Below are 8596 nucleotides of genomic sequence, written 5' to 3'. Positions count from 1 at the left end.
GGGCATTCATATATGTTAGATTACTATTGCTTGCGCTGCAAGTTAGGGTTAGGGCTGCGGTTGTGCGCCCCCCCCTCTCCTCCTTGCTCTATTTAAACCCATGTATTCTCTCATTGTAAACAATTCAATTAAGTTCAATATCAAAACTTTACATGGTATCAGATTAGTTCCGATTCTAGGGCATGGCTCCCACGCCCCCTACACCACAGCCGCCGCCCCCTCCGGGCTTCTTCGAGTGGCGCGACGCCATGGCCGCCGCCGCTGCCGCAAAACCATCCACCTCCACCACACCCCCTCCTACCACCACCACCACCATCAACTTCGCCGATACAATCTCCGATGTCACCCCATTGATCCCCATCACTTTAGATCTCCCCAAGCATAACTACTATCATTGGCGTCATCTTTTTGAGGTACACTTGGGACGCTGCAATCTCATGGCGCATGTCGATCTCAGCGTCCCTCCTTCTCCCTCGGATCCTCGCTGGGTCAAGGATGATCTCGCTGTGATACAATGGATCTACCAGCGGGTGAGCACCGAGATTTTCAATTTGGTCTTCAGGGCTGCCACCAGCGCCGCCTCCCTTTGGGCAGCCCTCCGTCAGCTATTTCAGGACAACATCGACGCCCGTGTAAACATGCTCAACACGGAGCTCCGGAACTCCTTCCAGGGCGACTCTCCCGTGGGGATCTACTGTCAGCGCCTCCAGACCATTGCCGATGAACTGCGTGAACTTGGCGACCCCATAGAGGACAAGCAGCTCATCAAGATCCTGCTCGTCGGCCTCAGCGAGCGCTTCGACAAGCAGCAGTCTTTTATCCCTATGATGCGGCCTCCACCTACCTTTGCTGAGGTCCGCTCCATGCTCTCCTGGGCGGATCGCACCATCGCCACCAAAGAGTCCCGGCCTCACGCCTTTGCCGCTGCCCCGCGGCCTCCAGTGCCTGCTCCAGCGCCTCCACCCCCTGCACATGTTCCTCCGCCTGGGTGGAGGCCTAGCCCTAACTATCGCGGCACCAAGCCCATGTACCAGCCACCGACGCCTTGTCCTGCACCGCCAAACCCGCCTCAACCTGCTGCGCCTCCCTTTGCACCGGCTTCACCTGCAGCACCAATCTAGCGCCCGCCTCATGATCCGTGGACTGGCCTTGTTCAGGCTTGGTCCATGCCTTGGACCTCGCCGTCCCCCGTTGGCGCCCCGCCTGCCTACTCTGGCTCGTGGCAGCCTGGCCTACACCCCCATACAGGCTCTCCTGGCCTCCTCGCCCCGCGGGTGCCTGCACATGCTCACTATGCTGCTCCATCGTCGGCCATGTACGCTGCTCCACCGCCGGCCCCGTATACTGCTCCATCACTGGCTCCCTATGCTCCCTCGCCGGCTCATTTTGCTGCAGCTCCTTATGGCTCTTCGGTGCCGGCTCACTATGCTCCTGGAAGCTACTATTCACCCTACTATATGTACACAACAACTGCTGCACCGTCTCCTTCTGCGCCAGCACCTGCCTCATCAGCTGCACCGACTCCTTCCGCTCCGAACTGGGACCAAGCTGCGTTTGTCCAGGCCATGAATAACTTTGCTGCTCAAGGTAACTCAGGTACTGATTGGATTTTCGATTCTGGTGCTTCTAGTCACATGTCCTCATCGAATAATATGCTGTCTATATGCACACCCTCTCATTTTTCCTCCATTACTTTAGGTGATGGCTCATCCATACCGATTTATTGTGTCGGTCACACCAACCTTGCATCCACCTCTAAACCACTCCTATTACGAGATGTCTTAGTTGCACCAGCCCTAATTAAAATTTTAATTTCTGTTCGACGGTTCACACAAGATAATTATGTTTCCATCGAATTTGACCCTTTTGGCTTATCTGTGAAGGATTTCATGACCAAGGCGGAGATCGCTCGCTTCGATAGCTCCGGTGACCTCTACTCGGTTCATGGTGCTCCTGCGGCCTCCTCTCCATCATCCCTGCTCGCCACCGTAGATTTCTGGCATCAACGTTTAGGCCATCCCAATAAAGCTACTTTATCATCTCTACTTAGTGATTTCTCTATCCCTTGTAATAAAGAGGTTCATAATCCCTCCGTTTGTGAGTTTTGTCAACAAGGAAAACATGTTCGTCTCCCATTTACCAATTCTAGTTCACATAGTACTTACCCATATGAACTTTTACACTGCGATTTATGGACCTCCCAACCCATGAGCATCTCTGGCTTCAAATACTACCTAGTTATACTCGATGATTTTACTCACTTTACTTGGACTTTTCCTCTTCGCTTAAAATCCGATGTTCATCAACTTTTTCTTAATTTCAAACAATATGTCGCCACACACTTCTTTCTCCCTATCAAATTTATTCAATGCGATAATGGTCGCGAATTTAATAACTTCACTAATCGAAATTTCTTTCTACAACATGGCATTCTCCTTCGTTTCTCCTGCCCCTACACATCTCCACAAAATGGAAAAGCTGAACGTTCTCTTCGCACTATCAATGACATCATTCGCACTTTATTAATTCAGTCATCCATGCCATCCAATTTCTGGGCTGAAGCTTTGCGCATGATACGTCCAAAACGTATCTACTTTCCCGAACACTTTTGCTATTGTTTTGCCTCTAATTTGTGTGTTTTGGATACGACTAACACGGACTAACGCTGTTTTTAGCAGAATTGCCCTGGTGTCTTATTTTTGTGCAGAAACTCAACTTTCAGGAAAATCCCCGGAAATAATTGCAATGGGCCTATTTTCATAGAAGACCTACGGAGCCAGAAGACGAGACGGAGGGGGGCCACGAGGCGCCCACACCACCAGGCAGCGCGGTGGGCCCCTGGGCCGCGCCGCCCTATGGTGGCGACGCCTCGGGCAGCCCCCGACGCTCCCCTTTGGACTACTTAAAGCCCTTGACCTAAAAACGCACAGGGGGGGGGGACGAAATTGCCAGAAGACATCCAGAACTCCGCCGCCATCGCGAAACTCCGTCTCGGGATCAGAAACTCCGTTCTGGCACCCTGTCGGGACGGGGAATTGGAGGAGATCATCGCCATCATCGCCACCGACGCCTCTCCATCAACCATCCATGTTTCCCCCATCCATGTGTGAGTAATTCCCCCGCTGTAGGCTGAAGGGGATGGTAGGGATTGGATGAGATTGTTCATGTAATAGCATAAGATTGTTAGGGCATAGTGCCTAGTATCCGTTGTTGGTACTTTTATGATATTGTTGCAACTTGTTATTCTTAATGCTTGTCACTAGGGCCCGAGTGCCATGATTTCAGATCTGAACATGTTATTGATTCATGATGATATTCATTGTTTTATGATCTTACCTGCAAGTTGTATACACATATTGCTGTCCGGAACCCGAGGCCCCAAAGTGACAGAAATTGGGACAACCGGAGGGGAAGGCTGTGATATGAGGATCACATGTGTTCACGGAGTGTTAATGCTTTGCTCCGGTGCTCTATTAAAAGGAGTACCTTAATTACCAGTAGATTCCCTAGAGGCCCGGCTGCCACCGGCTGGTAGGACAATAGATGTTGTGCAAGTTTCTCATTGCGAGCACGTTCGACTATATACGGAACACATGCCTATGGCTATTTAGTACTTGGATACTGTTTTATTACTATCTGCAAATGACATGCCTTGATTGTTACATGAGTTCTCTTATCCATGCAGTGCCCGTTCATCCATCCCTGTGCCTACAGTATTTTAATCCTGCTGTTTACTATAATCACTACTGCTGTCTTTATTACACTGCTGCTTATATTTCACTCCTGCTACTGCTATAAAACTGTTGCTACTGATAAACTCTTGCGAGCAAGTCTGTTTCCAGATGCAGCTGAATTGACAACTCCGCTGTTAAGGCTTACAAATATTCTTTGGCTCCCCTTGTGTCGAATCAATAAATTGGGTTTTACTTCCATCGAAGACTGTTGCGATCCCCTATACTTGTGGGTCATCAAGACTATTTTCTGGCGCCGTTGCCGGGGAGCATAGCTTTATTTGCAAGTTCACCTGAATTGATATTGTTCGCTGCAAATCCTCCATCATGGGTAAATCTCGCGATGCTAAAGTCGCCATATTACCATCCACTACAAGAAAAGGTATAACTCTGAGTACCTCTGCTGCTCTTGATTCACCATCTGTGATAAGTCAACTTGTTTCACCACCACAAGCTTCACATGCTGGTACTTCTGCTGAATCTGAAAATTCCTCTTATAATTTTAATGATGCTTCTGCTGTGCTTGATGATAATGGTTCATTAGGTTCTTTTCTAGATGCTACAATTGCTAGGTCTAGACAAATTGAAAATACTGAAATTCCTAATGAAAATATTGTTACACCTGTCAATTCACCTGAGTCTGTTGAACACTCTAGTGATGATTTTGATGAAGATTACGTGGAACTTGATGATGATTTTATTGATAAATGTAATGCTACTACTGGTGCAAGTAACATTAAAAAGCTTCTTGCACAACATGCTGTTAGATATAAACTGTCTCCTGATCCTAAATTTGCCACATCTCCTATAAACATTAAGGATAAGGATTATGATTTTTCTCTTGATTTATCTCATATATCTATTGTTGAGAAAACACCTTTTTGTGGTACTAAAAAAGAAAGTGCTGTAGAACACATGAATGAGCTTTCTACTTTGAGTAGCTTGTTTTCTGATGATATTAAGAAGCGTACTTATTTTGTTGCTAAATTTTTTCCTTTCTCATTAAAGGATGATGCTAAAACCTGGTATAATAGTTTGCCTCCTGATTCCATTGATAGTCCAAATGGTTTGCTTGATGTGTTCTTTCGAAAATATTTTCCTGCTAGTGCTCAACATATTGCTTTGCAGAAAATTTATAGTTTTGACCAGGAAGATGGAGAGAAATTGCCTGAAGCTTGGGCAAGGTTTTGCTCTCTTATCAGAGCTCGGCCTGGACATGATTTGGAAAAGCATGACCTACTTGATATATTTTATAGTGGACTAACCATTGAGTCTAGGGCATACCTGGATAGTTGTGCTGGTTGTGTTTTCAGGAAAAGAACTCCAGACGATGCTGAAGAATTAATGGCTAGAATAAGCCAAAATCATGATGATTGGACTACACCTGAACCAACCCCAACACCAATATTGAAGAAGAGGGGTATGATTAAATTAAGTGATGAAGATATGAGGGAAGCCAAGAAATCTCTTAAGGAGAAAGGTATTAAATCCGAAGATGTGAAGAACTTACCTCCCATAGAAGATTTATGTAAGATAACTCCCCCTTCATCCACGATTGAGGTACATTCTCTTCAACGCTTCGGTAAAGAAGATATTCCTTACTCAAAACCTCCTGATCAATGTTTAGATGAATTTGATAATTATGTTGTTAAGCAAGATAACTTTAATATGAGAGTAGAGAATCATTTAATGAAAAATTCTCAAGCTATTAGTAAATTGCATGATATTGTGGAGAGAACCTCCAATGATGTTAAGATGCTTGTTAAACATTTTCATATGGTTCAAACTCAAATTGATCAACTCACTAAAGTGCAAAATGACTTGTTAAGAAATACTTCTAAAGAAAAACATGCTTATGAAGTAACAACTAGAGGTGGCGTTTCTACTCAGGATCCTCTATATCCTGAGGGGCATCCCAAAAGAGTTGAACAAGATTCTCAACGAACTAAAGAAACTAGCGCTCCTTCTAAGAAAAAGAAGAAGAAACATAAAACTGTTGTAGAATCCTCTGAGCCTGTTAATGATCCTAATAGTATTTCTATTTACGATCTTAAACTGAAAGTGGTAATGAACATGATAAAAATAATGATAAGAATGATGTTTCTGATAAAGAAGAGGTTGAAGATGAACCTGAAAAGCATGCTAAAAATAAAAAGTACACTAAAGAAGATTTTATTGCTAAGAAACATGGTAATGAAAGAGAACCTTGGGTTCAAAAGCAAATGCCTTTTCCTGTTAAGAAACTAAAATCAAAAGAGGAAGAACACTATAATAAATTTTGTGATTGGATGAAACCTTTGTTCCTGCAAATCCCTTTGACTGATGCTATTAAATTGCCTCCTTATTCAAAGTATATGAAAGATATTGTCTCTAACAAAAGGAAGATTCCTAATGAGTAGATTTCCACTATGCTTGCTAATTACTCTTTCAATGGCAAGGTTCCAAAGAAGCTGGGAGACCCAGGTATACCGACTATCCCTTGTTCCATCAAGAATAATTATGTTAGAACTGCTCTATGTGATTTGGGAGCAGGAGTTAGTGTTATGCCTTTTTCTCTTTACAAAAGACTTTATTTAGATAAGTTGATACCAACTGATATATCTTTGCAAATGGCTGATAAATCTACTGCTGTTCCTGTTGGTATATGTGAGGATGTTCCTGTTCAAGTTACTAATAATTGTTTAATATTAACTGATTTTGTTGTGTTGGAAATGCCTGAAGATGATAATATGTCTATTATTCTTGGAAGACCTTTTCTTGATTGCAATAAAGAAAAAGTTACTTTTAATGTTGATGACAAGGAGCATACTGTTTATTTTCCCAAGAGGATTGATAAAGTATATGGAGTTAATACAATTTCTAATTTGAGAACTATCAAAGTGGGAGTTATTGATTGTCCTATATATGAGCCTATACAAGGATATCAAAGCATTATGATTGGATCCATATCAATACAATATAAGGTAACATGATTGATTTGAGGTTTATTTCTTCTTATGTCATGTAAAATTTATTTGGTGGCAAGACTTGATCAACCTTGTTAACAAGTACATTTTATATGCATAGAAGAGCTAAACAACATTTCTTTCTTTCTCCCCACTTGTTTGCTTGCTGTAGTACTACTTGTTTTGCAAGATGCTTTAGTTGTTTAGAAGTTTGAAGATCTTTTTCTGCCCTGTAATAGTTACTTTAACACCCAGAAATGTGCATTTTTCGAAGTTTTCAAAAATTTACAAAAATTATACCGCTGGTCCTATTTTTCAAAATGCAACCTGGGAGTGCCTGGGGCTGACCAGTGGGGCACCCCAGGGCTGCACCCCACCTGGCGGCGCGGCCAGCAAGGAGGGCGCGCCACCCTGTGGTGAGGGCCCCTCCTGGCCCCACTTAGTCATCCCTCCCACTCATTCCACTCTCTCTCCCGAAAAAACTCGAACCAGTTCGTTCTCACTCGCGTTTTTGCCCTAGAGCTCAGGATTTCTTGATCTCCTTACTCAGCCCAGATTTCTATCTGAAATTTGGCACATTTGTTCTCCGGTATGTGACTCCTCCGATTATCCAAATGGAATTTTGTTTGGTTGAGTATATCTTGAGTATTTTGCTGTTGTAGGTGACATGTTAAGTGAGTTTGCATGCTTGTTCTAAGTTGTAAAAATTAGTTTTGATGCATGTTTAGTACTCTACCAAGTTCCTATAGTAGTTTCCCTCATTTATATGTCTCAGAATCAACTTTTATAATGATTGTTGAAAAATTTCAGAAAATGGAGTGGAATAGACACCAACTCAACCAACATGAATTGGAGGTGCAAGAAGTTATGAGAGTCCACCGTGAAGAGGGGGTATACCCCTCTTACTACCCATGCACCGATTTCATGAAGAGTGCAGGAATTTTTCAGGATGTTCAAAATCTAATTTCTAATGCAGGGTTAGAAGATTTTGTTGTTGGTGAACCATACCAATATGCAAAACTAACCATGTCAGTGGTGCAGGATTTTGAATTCCATTGGTCCCAACCTAACCCCATGGTTCGATATCAAATCTACAATTAAAGTGCCACAATGGGGATCATGTGAGAAGATTAGGGGGCTGCCACGGCAACACTTGAATCTATACGAGATGATCTGTCAAGGGAGAAGCTTCTCAGATGAGAGTGGTAAAATTCGTAGTATTCAACTCCCATCTATTCGCTATTTTGCTTACTTTATCACCAAGTGCGTTCTTGCTAGAAAGAATGCAAATAAGTTATCCATCCATGACTTGGTTTTCTTAGCTGCTGCATTGCAACTTGATAGAACTTATAATTTGGGTGCTTTGATAGCTTTTAGGCTTGCTACGAACCGTGATAAAGGAGGAATTTGTGGAGGTCTCATTGCCTCTCGTTTGCTAGCTATGCATGGTGTAGAACCTCACTCTCTTGATGTTCAGCTCTCTATAGAGAAGCTTGATATTATTTCCATGATAAAACATGACTTTGTTTCTAATTGGTCTAATTTGAATAACCTGTCCTATGAGATAACCTTTTTCAAGAAAAAGTGGAGAGTAACTAAATCTGAAAGGCTAGTTGGATTGCCTGCACCTGCTTTGTTTAACCTTGATTCCAGGGAAAATTGGTCGGTCACAGAAGATGAACTTGATGCATACATAGAGAGGAGCGGCCATCATGCAGGGGACGGCATGGAGGAGGCCGAGGAACCCCTCGACTTGTCATCCGACGCAGCAAGTTCTTCACATCAGCATTTTGGGCATGTGGAGCCTTCATCCTTTTCTTCTGCACAGGGATCTTATTATGACCACGCCATGTATGATCCACCGGCGTGGAACCCTGACCCTCGCTGGGGTTGATCTCCACTTAGGCCAAAAGCCTAAGC

Source organism: Lolium perenne, chromosome 5 (genome assembly GCF_019359855.2).
Source record: "Lolium perenne isolate Kyuss_39 chromosome 5, Kyuss_2.0, whole genome shotgun sequence".
Taxonomy (NCBI): Eukaryota; Viridiplantae; Streptophyta; class Magnoliopsida; order Poales; family Poaceae; genus Lolium; species Lolium perenne.
The sequence above is the reverse complement of the archived record's forward strand: the minus strand, read 5'-3'. Positions refer to the sequence as shown.